Here is a 13,553-nt window from a genome sequence, read left to right as displayed (position 1 = left end):
GCATTTTTTTTAACTAGCACAAAACTGCTAATGGATTTATTTGAGGAGCCTGTAAAAAAAAGACATTGCACCAGTGAATGGTAATTTTGCTAGAAAAGTCTTCCTATAATTTTGAATTGTAAAAAAAAAGTATGCTTATATTAAAAGAACATTAGTGTCAAAGATAATGCCTAACTTGTACACAGTAAACTAATGTTTATTAAATAAAAGGTGACAACACCTCACTGTGGTGTGTAGTATAGAAGAGAACTGTGTGTTCTAAGGCAGATTATGTTATCAATCATCCATTGTTTTTAGTTATAAGGGTTTATATCAGTTTAGATGCAACAGCAGAAAAGTCATTTTGTCTAAAGGAGAAATATAGTCAAGTAGCATCTGCTGTAAGAAAAAGCACAAACATACTGTAGAAAGAGGGTTGGGGTATCAAAAGGGTGCATTAAATTAAATGGGCAAGTGTAATAGAAAGGGTGAACATACAGGTTGTAACAACACCAATCATCTTCAGTGAACAAATCTCTGGTGGTGTGGTGATCTGGCACACTCATTTGAGAGAGAAGGGGTGTGGCGTCCAGTCTGAAGACAGCAGATGTGATTTCAGCATTCTTGAGGCTGGTCTATCCTGGAAGTGTTACCAGCAGCACCCTCTCATGCTCAAGAGTGGTATTGCCTGTTTTATTGCAGCCCTGAATTTGCCCTTTACTTGTGCATATCTGACGCTGCATACAACTGAAAGTGATCATTATATATATTTTTTTTTACATAACTCACAACAGTGGCTTGTAAAGTGAAAATAATAAGAACAAAAGAAAGTAGTCATAAGAACTAAACCAGACCAGGGCAATGCCTAAAAGCTCAACATGATTTCTCATTTCAAAGATGAGAACTTCCTATTGTATGACACATTCTTGTAAATTGTCTTGGGTATCAAGCAAGTAGAAAAATACATAAATACATAAAATATAATAATAATACTGTTGAGAAGTGATGTTTTTGTGTACTTAATTATTTAGGTGACTTTATTTTTCCTCTTAGATAGCCTTCTGAATAAAATATTACGAGACTACGACATGCTCAAAATACTGGGTGCTGACATGTACTAAAGCCACACCATTACTTTTGCTGAACACTGACTTATCTTCATATTAGATTAATTTTTCTGACTTTGCTAATCACTTTCAAAGACCTGAAGTTGATCAGCAAAGAATAATGGCATGAATTGCACCTATTATAAAACTTACGGTATATCATGGCACATGTTCTCTTTTGTAAAATTAAATTAGTAATGTCAGAATATGGAATACTGTCAAAGAATAATGGCATGAATTGCACCTATGATAAAACTTACGGTATATCATGGCACATGTTCTCTTTTGTAAAATTAAATTAGTAATGTCAGAATATGGAATACTGTATTATTTTAAATGTTGACATCTCATTGTTCAAAGGCAATGAAAAGGAGTAGTGTTGGATGAATAAATATATCTCAGATTGTTCATAATAAATGTGTGGGAATTTATCTAGAACTGTTATCATATTTACTTATTATACTTACTGAAATTTAGAGTACTTTATGTCATTTCAGACTACATTAGTTCAATGTTAATTTCAAGACACAAATAATATCAAATTTGAATCTGATATTGTTGAAGCTATGGAATTCTCTTGAGTTGTCCATAAATTCAGGAAGAATTCCAGAGAGGCTAAAGTAAAAAAAACCAAACTATTTTATTAACATAACAATAATAAGAAAAATGACAACACACGAAAGAAGAAACTATTTAAAAAACAGACAAAAACCTCTAGTTGCTGTAGGTTTTACACTCTTCTGTAACTAGTGGGATGCTTTATGGACAATCCCATTAATAAATTTTGCAGACCTCCCTTAAGTCTAACTTCTAGTCTCTTTCACACAAACTTGGCCCCTCTTCCTTCTGTCAGACGAATCCTTGCCCTTATTCACCAACTGACTACAAGTACATTTGTTAAATGACCAGAAGTCTAAGCCATGGCCAGGGACTAATACTGGGGTTATCCCACTAATGATTGGGTTAAGCTTTGAAACCTGTAGGGAGGTCATCCTAACACTTTCTGTGGCGACCTGATTTGTTACTGCAGCTTTGTACCCCGTCTCTTTTTTTAAAAGGTCAGGCAGCCCCCAGATCATTTGCCCATTCTTGCTGTCAACTGTGGGACTCCTGTTCCCTGCTGTTCTATCTTAAACCCTGTGAAGTGCCTTTACCATGGGAAAGGCACTATATACACTGCAAAAAATGAAATCTTAACAAGCCAGACAATCTTAAAAAGAAATAATAGATCTTGTTTTTTTATTTTAAGAATAACTGACTTGAGTAGATTTGTATGTGTAACTGTGGTGGGTTGGCACCCTGCCCGGGATTGTTTCCTGCCTTGTGCCCTGTGTTGGCTGGGATTGGCTCCAGCAGACCCCCGTGACCCTGTGTTTGAATTCAGCGGGTTAGAAAATGGATGGATGGATGGATGGAAGATATATAATCTCATTTTTAGAAAATTTAACAAGTTAACAAGTTAAACTTTCTCACTATATTGGCAGATAATTTTGCTTGATTCTAATACCTTTTTCTTGTTTTTTATTTATTTTTTCTCATTTTTTCACACTGATTTTTTGCAGTGTAAATAAAATGTATTATTATTTTTTATTATTAATTACCCATGGTCCCCTACTGTCTTTCTGTTCTATATTCACCTCCACAGTAGATTACTCCAATGTTCTTTGGTAAAATACGAGATGTAAGACTCCCTTGTGCTGCTAGCCTGTAACCTATTTCCAGTGTAACATACTGTACATTTAGAAGGCTTATGGCTCAACTCCTGTCCCGTTTGAAAGACAAATACTGCTGTAAATGCCTGCTATCCCAGCTCTGAATGAGTTCTCCCACTATATATTTTAGATGGACAGAAATAATTTTGTGAAATGTGTTTATGCTCCAGTTTTCACATACTGAATGCAGCTCAATGTGCTTTGCACAATGTATTACAATATCAGTTACCATTAATATGTCACATTTTTCCAACCTGCTTAGTCCAGACCAGCTAGCACTGAGTGCATGGCAGGAACAAATGCTGGATGGGGCACCAGTCCATCACAGGGTGATTCAGGATTTTTGATTGACTAATAATAAGACTTCTGTCCAGAAGGATGCCATAATAATGTGGGATCTGAAAAATGAATTTTTAAATTAGTTAATTAATTGTCAGTTTTGCCTTCTGCAATACAGGTAATTAATGCAATAATTCAGCAAGGCTCCTACTTTATTTACCTTACCTTTAGGACTCGGGTCTCCAGCCTTTAGACTTATATCAAAATAACTAAGGCACACTTGTTTTAAGAAACAGAATAATACAATTTATTGATAAATACAAGAATTATAAAAATATGATAACTTCACATTGTGGCAGATCGGTGGGGCCCTTACCTGGCCGGGACGCCTCTACATTGGAAGGGCAGGGGGAAGGAGAGTTTCCGGAGCATTGTCTCCCCCGAAGCACTAGACTAGATAGACAAACCTATAACATATAGACTGGCTGTTTACTATTATTTTGGGTTCTGCTTTATGATGATGTCTGATGTTGTGTGGAGTTGTTACTTTGTTGTTGCTCCGGGTTCAAGAAGGAGATTCTTCAAGTATTAGAATGCACTCGTTCTCTTTGCTGGATGATCCTTGTCAGTACTGTGTTGCTGCTAATTCAGCTTGCCTTCTGTTGTCTTTTGCTACATCTTAGAAAAAAGCCATTACTTATTCTGATCTAATTTCCCTTCTTTAAGTGCTGGCTTCTTAGCTTTGTCAGACTGCTGGCACACAGCCTTGGCTTGACAGACTGGGTCTCAGTTTCAGGTTCACAAAGAGAAGAGAATTTCACCTTTTCTGCTCCTCCCAGGGAGGGTGCCCAGAGAGAATTCCTGAACTTTTCTCAAATTGCCATTGTCTTGTCTCTTTCTTCTTCTCACTTACTTTGAGAAATAGGGTGCATGTGGTTTTAAAGGAAAGGGAAGTTCCTCTGCTCATCTTAGTTGTTGTCCCTTGAGTTATGAGTCTGTGTCCTTGCTTGAGTGCATTTTGCACCTTCTGGTTCAAGAGGTCTATAGAGGGGCCTTTGGAGAGATGTCAGGTCACCTCTGAGTTAAACCTTTGTTATCAAATGAAGTCCTACTACAAAATGGAGTTCATTCACTTAGTTTGATATGTAAGCCAGGGTTTGGTGCGGCTAGATGTCTGTATCCCTATTAAATGTGATTTTCTGGCATGCCACGAAAGCCTAACAGAATGGGAAATGCCCACTTTGTCCGACAGTGAACACACATACACTAACTTAGCGTCGCCAAATTAACTATGCTGCAGGTCTATGAACAGTGGGAGAAAACCAGAGCACCTGGAGGAAACCCACATCGACACAGGGAGAACAACCATTAAAATGTATAATGTAAAAATAGATAATATCAAGATGAAAACAGACAGAGATGATACTTTATTTATGAAAATAAATTAAAAATTCACTTGCTCCAGCAGTAACTTAAAGTGGCAAAAAGCATTAAAATATATGTAAGTGTCAGTCATTGTCCAACCCGCTATATCCTAACACAGGGGTCTGCTGGAGCCAATCCCAGCCAACACAGGGTGCAAGGCAGGAACAAACCCTGGGCAGGGCGCCAGCCCACCACAGGGCACACACACCCACACACCCCAAGCACACACTAGGGACAATTTACAATCACCAATGCACCTAACCTGCATATCTTTGGACTGTGGGAGGAAACCGGAGCACCTGAAGGAAACCCACGCAGACACGGGGAGAACATGCAAACTCCATGCAGGGAGGACCCGGGAAGTGAACCCAGGTCTCCTTACTGTAAGGCAGCAGCGCTACCACTGCGCCACCGTGCTGCCCAATAAGTAAGTGTATCACCTAGAATTACAGAATACCCTCGAGATACCCAGTATACATTTAATGTTTAAATTCACTAAGAAAGCCCTATGTTAACTTCTTGTATTATCACCACACAGTACTCAAAGTATACAAATTATTAAAAGACAAAAAATAAGGTGAGATGGTGGCACAGTGGTTAGCACTGCTTATTAATTGACAAGGTTTGTTAAATGGAATGGCTACACTGGTCTAATATTCTAATGCTTACAAATGATGTCATTCATTAAAACTTTGATCAGAAAAGGAAACATTTATTACAAGTTACAGTATTCATACCGCATACCTCTCCTCTCCATACTCATAAGTAAAAAGGGTGTGAACCTTTTGAATAAAATCTGAGCTTGAAAAGGTACTTCTGTATTAATTACAGTTCATTTCGAAATACAGTGTAAGACTGATAGGTTATTGCAAAAATAAACTTAACAAATGCAGGTAAATTCTAGAAAATATATACATAAGATGAATTTATATTTTTTTTGTTTCAAATGCCTAAATCATAATGCGAGCACAAAGCTGAAATGCTACGTTGCAAGAGCAAACACTCAGCATTTATTATCATGAGTTCCTTTCCAATGTTTGGAAAGTGGCACCTCTGTATTTAATCAACAAAGCCACCCATGTTTATTATACCATTATTTTTATGATCAGCAGATCCGTTTAGTTTATCTCTGGTATTATATCGTGTGCAATTATTTTATTATCCACCTGAGCCCTTCAGTATCCCTGCCAAATCCTGGTTACTAAAATATTTACCTAATGTTCTTTGTTTTTTTTCTGTGAGTTCGCTCTCCACACCCTATCCCCTTGTTTCAGATGCCTTTTCCTGCCTTTTTCCAACCTGGAATTTAAACTCTGTTTTGCAGCTGAGCTTTTGAAAAACCTTTGCATTGATCATGCAGAGAACACACACAATACTCGTATTATCACTATTTTTTGGCAAGATCTCAACCAAATGCACAGATGCAGACCACACATCCACTGTTGAGTATTTGTCTTAATTTCATATTTAGATGAATGTTCTGGACTTAAAAAAGGAAGTATTTATCTCTTTCATAATTTCTGAATGTGCATGTATTTTTCATTGAATTTTATTGAATCTTCTCCCTCAAACTCTAAAGGACAGATAAATAATCTTAGACAAACAATAACACAGAGTTGCGTTTTCCTCTAAGAAAATGTATAAAGCGTGTAAAGCCTCTATATAAAAAGTATCGAACCTCTTTGTTTCAGTAACTGGCAGCAGTGCCTTTAACCACAATGATACCAAATAACAGTCAAATGCTCCAGTAATTGTTGGTCCATCTGCACCCATGCTTTGGTGGAGGTAGTCCCATTCCTTCATAATTACCTGCTTAATTTTTTGAGAGATTTGATGCTTTTTGTGCTTAATTCAAATCCTACCATGGTATCCCTTTGGGGTTTGGGTCTGGACTTGGACTTCATCTTTGCAAGACATCTTTCTAAGATATTTTTAGCTTTCTGTGTAAATATTCTATAAGCATTATATTGCTTCATGATCCACATGGACAGATAACCTGACATTCTCCTATAGAATTCTCAGATATCTAGAAGAATTGCACATTTCTTTCACTGATGGAAATGTTGTTTCAAGTTCTGAGACAGCAAACTATTACAATAATACTTAACAGTTAGAAATGGGTTCTTACATCTTATTGCAGATGTTGAAGGACGCCAGCCTTCTAAGGAAGTACAGTCAGCTCTGTCCTTTCTTACACAGAGCATCAGTATTGGCAGTCCAGTCCAATTTATCATACAGCTGCACTCCAGGTATTTATAGGTCTGCACCCTCTGCACACAGTAATGTCTGATGATCATGGGGTCCATGAGGGGGCCTGGGGCCTCCTAAAATCACCACCAGCTCCTTGGTGCTGGGTGCAGTACTCCGAGGTGAGAGTGGTTAGGGTGGTCAAAGCCTGTTAAAAAAGTTTGTTCATGCTGGTTTGCTCTCTCCACATCTCTCTCGATGGTGGCACCACCGCTTTGAGCTGCAGCCAGTGATGATCTTCATCGCATCCCACACTTCCTTCATGTTGTTATTCTGCAACTTCTCGCTCCAGCTTTCTCCTGTACTGCTTCTTCGCCGCCCTGAGCTGGACTCGGAGTTCCTTCTGCACACGCTTGAGCTCATGCTGATCACCCCGCCTTTAAAAGCCCTTTTCTTCTGGTTCAAAAGGGCCCTTGATGTCATTTGTAATCCATGGCTTTTTGTTAGCATAGCAGCGTACTGTTCTTACTGGAACTACAATGTCCATACAGAAGTTGATGTAGTCAGTAGTGCAGTCAACAACCTCCTCATGTTCTGACTATATGATCCCTACAGGATATCCCAGGTCCGTAGTTCCAAAGCAGTCTCTCAGAGCCTGCTCTGCTTCAGGGGACCACTTCCTGAATGAGCGTGTGGTTGTAGGTAGCTCCCTCATTCTTGGTTTGTAGTGAGGCTGAAGCAGATCCAGGTTATGATCTGCTTTCCCAAGCGCAGGCAGCGGGGTGGAGCTGTATGCATCTTTAAACTTTGCATTACAGTAGATCAATAGTCCTATTTCCCCGGGTGTTACAATCCATATACTGGGAGAAGGCAGGTAGTGTTTTGTCCAGCGTTACATGGTTAAAGTCTCCAGCGATTAGCACAAGCGCCTCGGGGTGCTGTGTTTGTAATTTAGCAACTGCGGAATGGGTGACATCACCCGCTATCTCCACATTCGCCCAAGGAGGGATGTAAACAATAACAACAATGACGTGTTCAAACTCTCTGGGCAAGTAATAGGGGACGCAGATTACGGCCCAACAGTTCGATGTTCCTGCAGCAAGTGGAGATTTTAATGTTAACATGTCCAGATTTGCACCATCTTGTATTGACATAGAGTGGCGAGTCCGCCTCCTTTCTGCTTCCGTAGGTACTTGCGTCTCTGTCTGCTCTAACTGTGCTAAACCCAGGTAGCTCCACATTAGCATCTGGGATGTTTAGTTGTTAGCCACATTTCACTAAAACACAACAAACTGCATTCTCTGTAGGTCCTGACATTTTTCACCAGTGCAGCCAGTTCGTTGATTTTATTTGGTAGTGACATTTCCCAGGATCACAGAAGGCACTGAAGGTTTGTAGCGCCACTTTCTCACTAAACGTTTGGCTTTTATCTTACCACTGGCTCTGCTGCCACGATACCACCTTCTTACCTCGTCAGGTAAATAGGGAACCATACCGGCGCGGGCATTTGTTCTCAGCGCTTGAAGTTGACTACTTGAATAGACGAGTCTCGGTGTGTAAAACTCCATGTCCAAGTAGTAAAAAGTGTCCAGGGAATGAGTCCATATTAAAAAAAGTGGTAGGAGTTAACAGTGAAATAGAGAAAAACAGAGAAAAAAAGGTAGAAGATAAAGTCATATACAGAACTGCTGGAATGGCTGCCACTCACGACGGCGCCTGAGTCTATCATAGTGCCCAACAGTCATACTATTATCACACCATCCCAGCATTGTTTTTCTCTCAAGCCACCAAAAATTTTTGTATTACGTAATAACTTCATATACCCTGGAACAGTGTTTTGAAATTACGTAACAAAGTCTTTAATAGGGGACTAGAGAATGACTTTCATCCTTGAGAGTAATGATATCAAAAAACAGCAATGAATTCTAGTTGAATAACAACTAATGTAAATGATATAGGATTTAGTAAAATGTCAATTATGACCTTCTTCTGTGTAGGTGTTTTCTTGTGATCTTGTTATTATTTAATTTTCTGTGCAGAACCTTTGGTGTGAATCTTTATTTTTAACATCAGAAAATCCATGGAACACATTATTGTCCTGATTTAAAATCATTTATGTATATAATTTGGTACGGTCTTGTTTCGATACCCTTCCTGTGTTGCTGTTTTGTTTATATGGATGTCACTATTTTAAAGTTTCATTGCTATGATGCAAACAGGTTGCTAGGCAAATGTCCATAAATAAGCTGACTCCAACAAGCCTTATCTATCTAGGTTTGTGGATATTTAGCTATCATTTGTGAATATTCTTATGAACATTCCTGGGCTTAACTTCATGTTCTGTTTCTTAAATTTATTTTTTGTTACATTTTTGACAATAAAGAAAGATAGGCTTATTTTGTTTTTGACCCATGCTTTGCTTTCGACGATTAATTTCCTGGCCCTTAATCACCGAAGGTGTCAGAACAGGTGTAGTGAGACCTGAAAGACTCAAACAACTGCCTAACATTCATATAGTGAGTTAACTAAGTGGAAACTATAACTATGAATTTAAAATGTAGGTTTCAGGTGGACAAATAGATGGAAACTAGATAAGACGGGCTAAAGGGCAGGCTTCTCCACTATTATAGTTCTTCTTACAAGAGTGGGACCAGAAAAAAATGAATCAAGTAGGATTTAGCTGAAGTTCTACTCTAAGCACAAAAATGCCCCAGAAGAGGAGTACAATTGAAATGGATTTCTTGTCTCCTGATTTCAAATTATTCCTTATTATTATGTTATGTTTCACTGAGATCTGAACACATGGTAACCTACAGGATTGTGATATTGTACAACTAGCAAAATACCCGCGCTTCGCAGCGGAGAAGTAGTGTGTTAAAGAGGTTATGAAAAAAAAAGGAAACATTTTAAAATAACGTAACATGATTGTCAATGTAATTGTGTTGTCATTGTTATGAGTGTTGCTGTGTTTTATATATATAAAATACACACACACACATATAAACATATAGATACATATACACATATATATACATATCTACATATATATATATATATATATATATATATATATATATATATATATATATATATATATTATATATATATATATATATATATATACATATACACATCCACATATCAACATATATATATACACATATATACACACACACACGCTTTATGGGTGATGATTGTTTTACTCTTTTTATCTTTATTTTATTTTATTGTAGAATCAACTCCTATCTGCGCACAGCAGGGCAGCCGTGGGCGGATGCGTATGGTGTATTCACTCCATGTTATCGTGCATTGCGCTCTCAGTGGTATTTTGATAAAAGAATTTGAACAACATATAAGAAGCGTATAAATTATTAAAACAGTAAAACATTAACATTTAAGAAGTAAAGTTACATTAAGTACTACTGCAGTGCCTTCGGGTATACCTCATTTTTTGTTTGCCCATTACATGCTTAAATGTATACATTTTTTGGTGCACCTGCCCGAGAACACGCGACATATAACCGAGCGTGGGAGAAGCAATGGATTTTAAACACGCGTTGAGTTCATCTGCTGGTCTCCCTCGTGGAATAACTGGTAATGTTTGACTAAAATCTACAGCGAGTAAAACGACATTACCTCCTATTTTTTTTTTCACGATCTCTGAGATGTTGCTTTTTTCGGTTCAAGGCTTCATAAGCTCTTTTATGTTGTATGGTGTACTTATCCTAAACCATCATCTTTGAATGTTGCAAGACTTTTCGCCTTGTATGTAGATCGGGGTAATTACATTCATTGCATTCCTAGTTTGAATCACAATCTGATTGTATGGGTGGTTACCTGGCACTGTAGGGTTGGCCACCCGTCCCTTTAAAATACGGAATCGTGCGCGTTTGAGAATGAAATTGCGCGTCCCGTTTTGAATCAATACTGGATCGGGATTTATCCCATATTTTTTTTATCATTTTTTTTTTAAAGCAGCGTCTCATGCAAATCATCCGAAACGCATTTTATGAAGATGCCTCCTTTCCTACTTTTGATTGGGTAATACTTGATGTCATTGTTAGTTTGATTGGTGTTTTTAACTGTCCAGTGAGGAGGGCGTGTCTTTTAAGTAGAGTCTGCAAAGTGTTGGCACTGAGATGTGGTGTCAGCGCCATAGTTGAAGCCCCTAACGTTGCGGTCAGCAAGTCGGCTAACATCCGCCATGTGCCGTCTTTCAGTTGCGAGAAGCAGATCATAGAATGTTTGAAACTGTTGCCCCTAACGTTGCGCCGCGGCGTGTGGTTCGTTTATACCTCGTGTCTTCTCATTAAACTTTTATCTCGCGAATATGTTATTGCAATCCGCAGCGGGAGCGTTTCTGTAAACTTAATTTAAACTTACGTTTTACACCGTGCTTTGTTTCCCTTATGAACATGCTTGTATGCTTAACTCGCTCCGTTCTCAATTGTTTAATTAATTTTTTGCTCTTCGCTGTTTGCGGCTGTTCCTCCATTTCCCCCTACTTCGTTCTTTTATCTCGCGAATATGTTATTGCAATCCTTAACGGGAGCGTTTCAATAAACTGATTGAAAATAGTTTTGCATTTACCTTTTTAGTAAAAGGCGAGCTTTTAAGCCTGAGAAATCACCCCCGTAAATGCACACGTTTAATTGGACATGTGTTAATATGTATGGTTACACAGTATTAAAAGACAGTGAACAACGTCAGTTACCTTTCTTCCCGCGTTTGATAAAAGGTGAGCTTTTAAGCCTGAGAAATCACCCCGTAAATGCACACGTTTAATTGCACATGTGTTAATATGTATGCTTACACAGTATTAAAAGACAGTCAAAAATGAACGTCATTTACCTTCGTTCCCGCGTGTGACTCGTGCTGTAAATGTCTTCCTTGTTTTTAGTTCACGTGATTACGTAGGAGGCATGATGACGCGATACGTGACTCCGCCTCCTCCATTACAGTGTATGGACAAAAAATATGTTCCAGTTATGACCATTACGCTTTGAATTTCGAAATGAAACCTGCCTAACTTTTGTAAGTAAGCTGTAAGGAATGAGCCTGCCAAATTTCAGCCTTCCACCTACACGGGAAGTTGGAGAATTAGTGATGAGTGAGTCAGTCAGTCAGTGAGTGAGTGAGTGAGTCAGTCAGTCAGTGAGGGCTTTGCCTTTTATTATTATAGATTGTAATATATATTTTCAGAATTAGTGCCCAGGTGGGTTAAGTCACTTGTTCAGGTGACTAGTAAGTTAGAGGTGGGTGCTGAAATGGCAGATTTATAGTAATTTAAAGTAAAATGTCAGAACCACTAAACCAAACTGCGTTCCACAGAGCTATGTACTTAGCCCACTCCTCTACTCCCTCTTCACCCATGACTGCATCCCTTTTAATGGTTCCAACTCCATCATAAAATTCAAAGATGACGCTATGGTAATAGGACTGGTAATAGGTGTGCTGACAATAACCTCACCCTCAACAGCAATAAAACTAAAGAGCTCATTGTGGATTACCAGAAAACTAAAGGCAGCAGACATGCTCCCATCCATATAAATGAGGCTCAGGTGGAGTGTGGTTCCAGCTTCAAATTCCTGGGTGTCCACATCTTTGAGGACATTTCTTGGGCAATAACACTTCCAGTCTGTTTATAAAAGCCCAACAATGACTTTACTTTCTGAGGAGGCCAAACAAAACCTGCCTGTCTTTTCAGATTCTGTTGAACGTTTACCGCTGCACTGTTGAGAGCATGTTGACAAACTGCATTACAGTGTGGCATGGCAACTGCTCCATAGTTGACAGAAAGGCCCTGCAACGGGTGGTGAAAACTAACCAGCACATCATTGGCATCCCACTGCCGACTATTGCTGACCTGCAGCATACACGGTGTCTGCAATGGGCTTGCAGCATCATCAAGGATACCTCACACCCCCAACCATGGACTGCTTACCCTCCTCCCATCAGGGAGGCGCTACAGGAGCCTTCAGTCCCACACCAGCAGGCTCAGGAACAGTTTCTTTCGTAACACCATCACAATTCAGAACTCTCAACCCTTACCATTCAATAACTGACCTTTCTAAATATCAATAACTCTGACTGTGCTCTATGTACAGTATATTTTCACCTTTTACATATATCTATTCTGTATATAAAAATATTTCATATATCTATATTTATTCATACCATGTATCTGTACTACTGATCAGTATTCACATCTATATACTCTTCATTTTATGACATTAATCTGCATCCATCCCTGTATGTAGGCCCTCCAACCTGCAAGGAAAAACCTGGGGGTTGGTGGCAGAATTGGCACTCCAGCCACCATAAAAACCTCATACTGCTCCACTCTATCTGAACTAGTGTGGTGCTGAGGTGTCACGCGTTGCATGGCTGCACTTGGGTCCTAATTTGGATCCTGAGCTGGTTTGTCGTGTGGTGGGTGCAACAATGCTCTGTATCAGTGTGTGCTCCTAACCTCTCTCTCTCCCTCTACCTGTAAATTCAAATATCATACAGATATATATTCTTATTTATATGCTGCCTTATTGCACCTTACTGTTTATTGCACTTTAATGTACCATTTCCACCCACTTTCTACTGCACCTTAGTCAACTATTTACACTTTCTGGATAGATGCTAAACTGCATCACATTGTACCTGTACAATGACAATAAAGTTGAATCTAATCTAATCTAATATGATGAATTAATAAATTGATTTTTCTGTTCAATATATTATATGTATTCCAACTGAAATAGTCGGAAGTAACTTATACTGTAGTACAATATTTTAATTCATAATGGTTCTTGTATTTTCGTGTAAATATAATTCCAATTAAATTTATTCTTGTTTTTTATTACCTTTTTTG

At 38.6% G+C, this 13,553-nt stretch overlaps 1 protein-coding gene across 1 annotated transcript in view; it reads left to right on the top strand.

Moving 5' to 3' along the window:
• LOC114651929 (chloride channel protein C-like) overlaps nt 1–13,553 on the top strand; it is a 58,150-nt gene that overhangs the window by 17,505 nt on the left and 27,092 nt on the right. The window lies entirely within an intron of this gene.

Source organism: Erpetoichthys calabaricus, chromosome 1 (genome assembly GCF_900747795.2).
Source record: "Erpetoichthys calabaricus chromosome 1, fErpCal1.3, whole genome shotgun sequence".
In the NCBI taxonomy this organism is placed as follows: Eukaryota; Metazoa; Chordata; class Cladistia; order Polypteriformes; family Polypteridae; genus Erpetoichthys; species Erpetoichthys calabaricus.
Note: the sequence above shows the minus strand (reverse complement) of the source record. Positions and strands in the feature narration are given on the sequence as shown.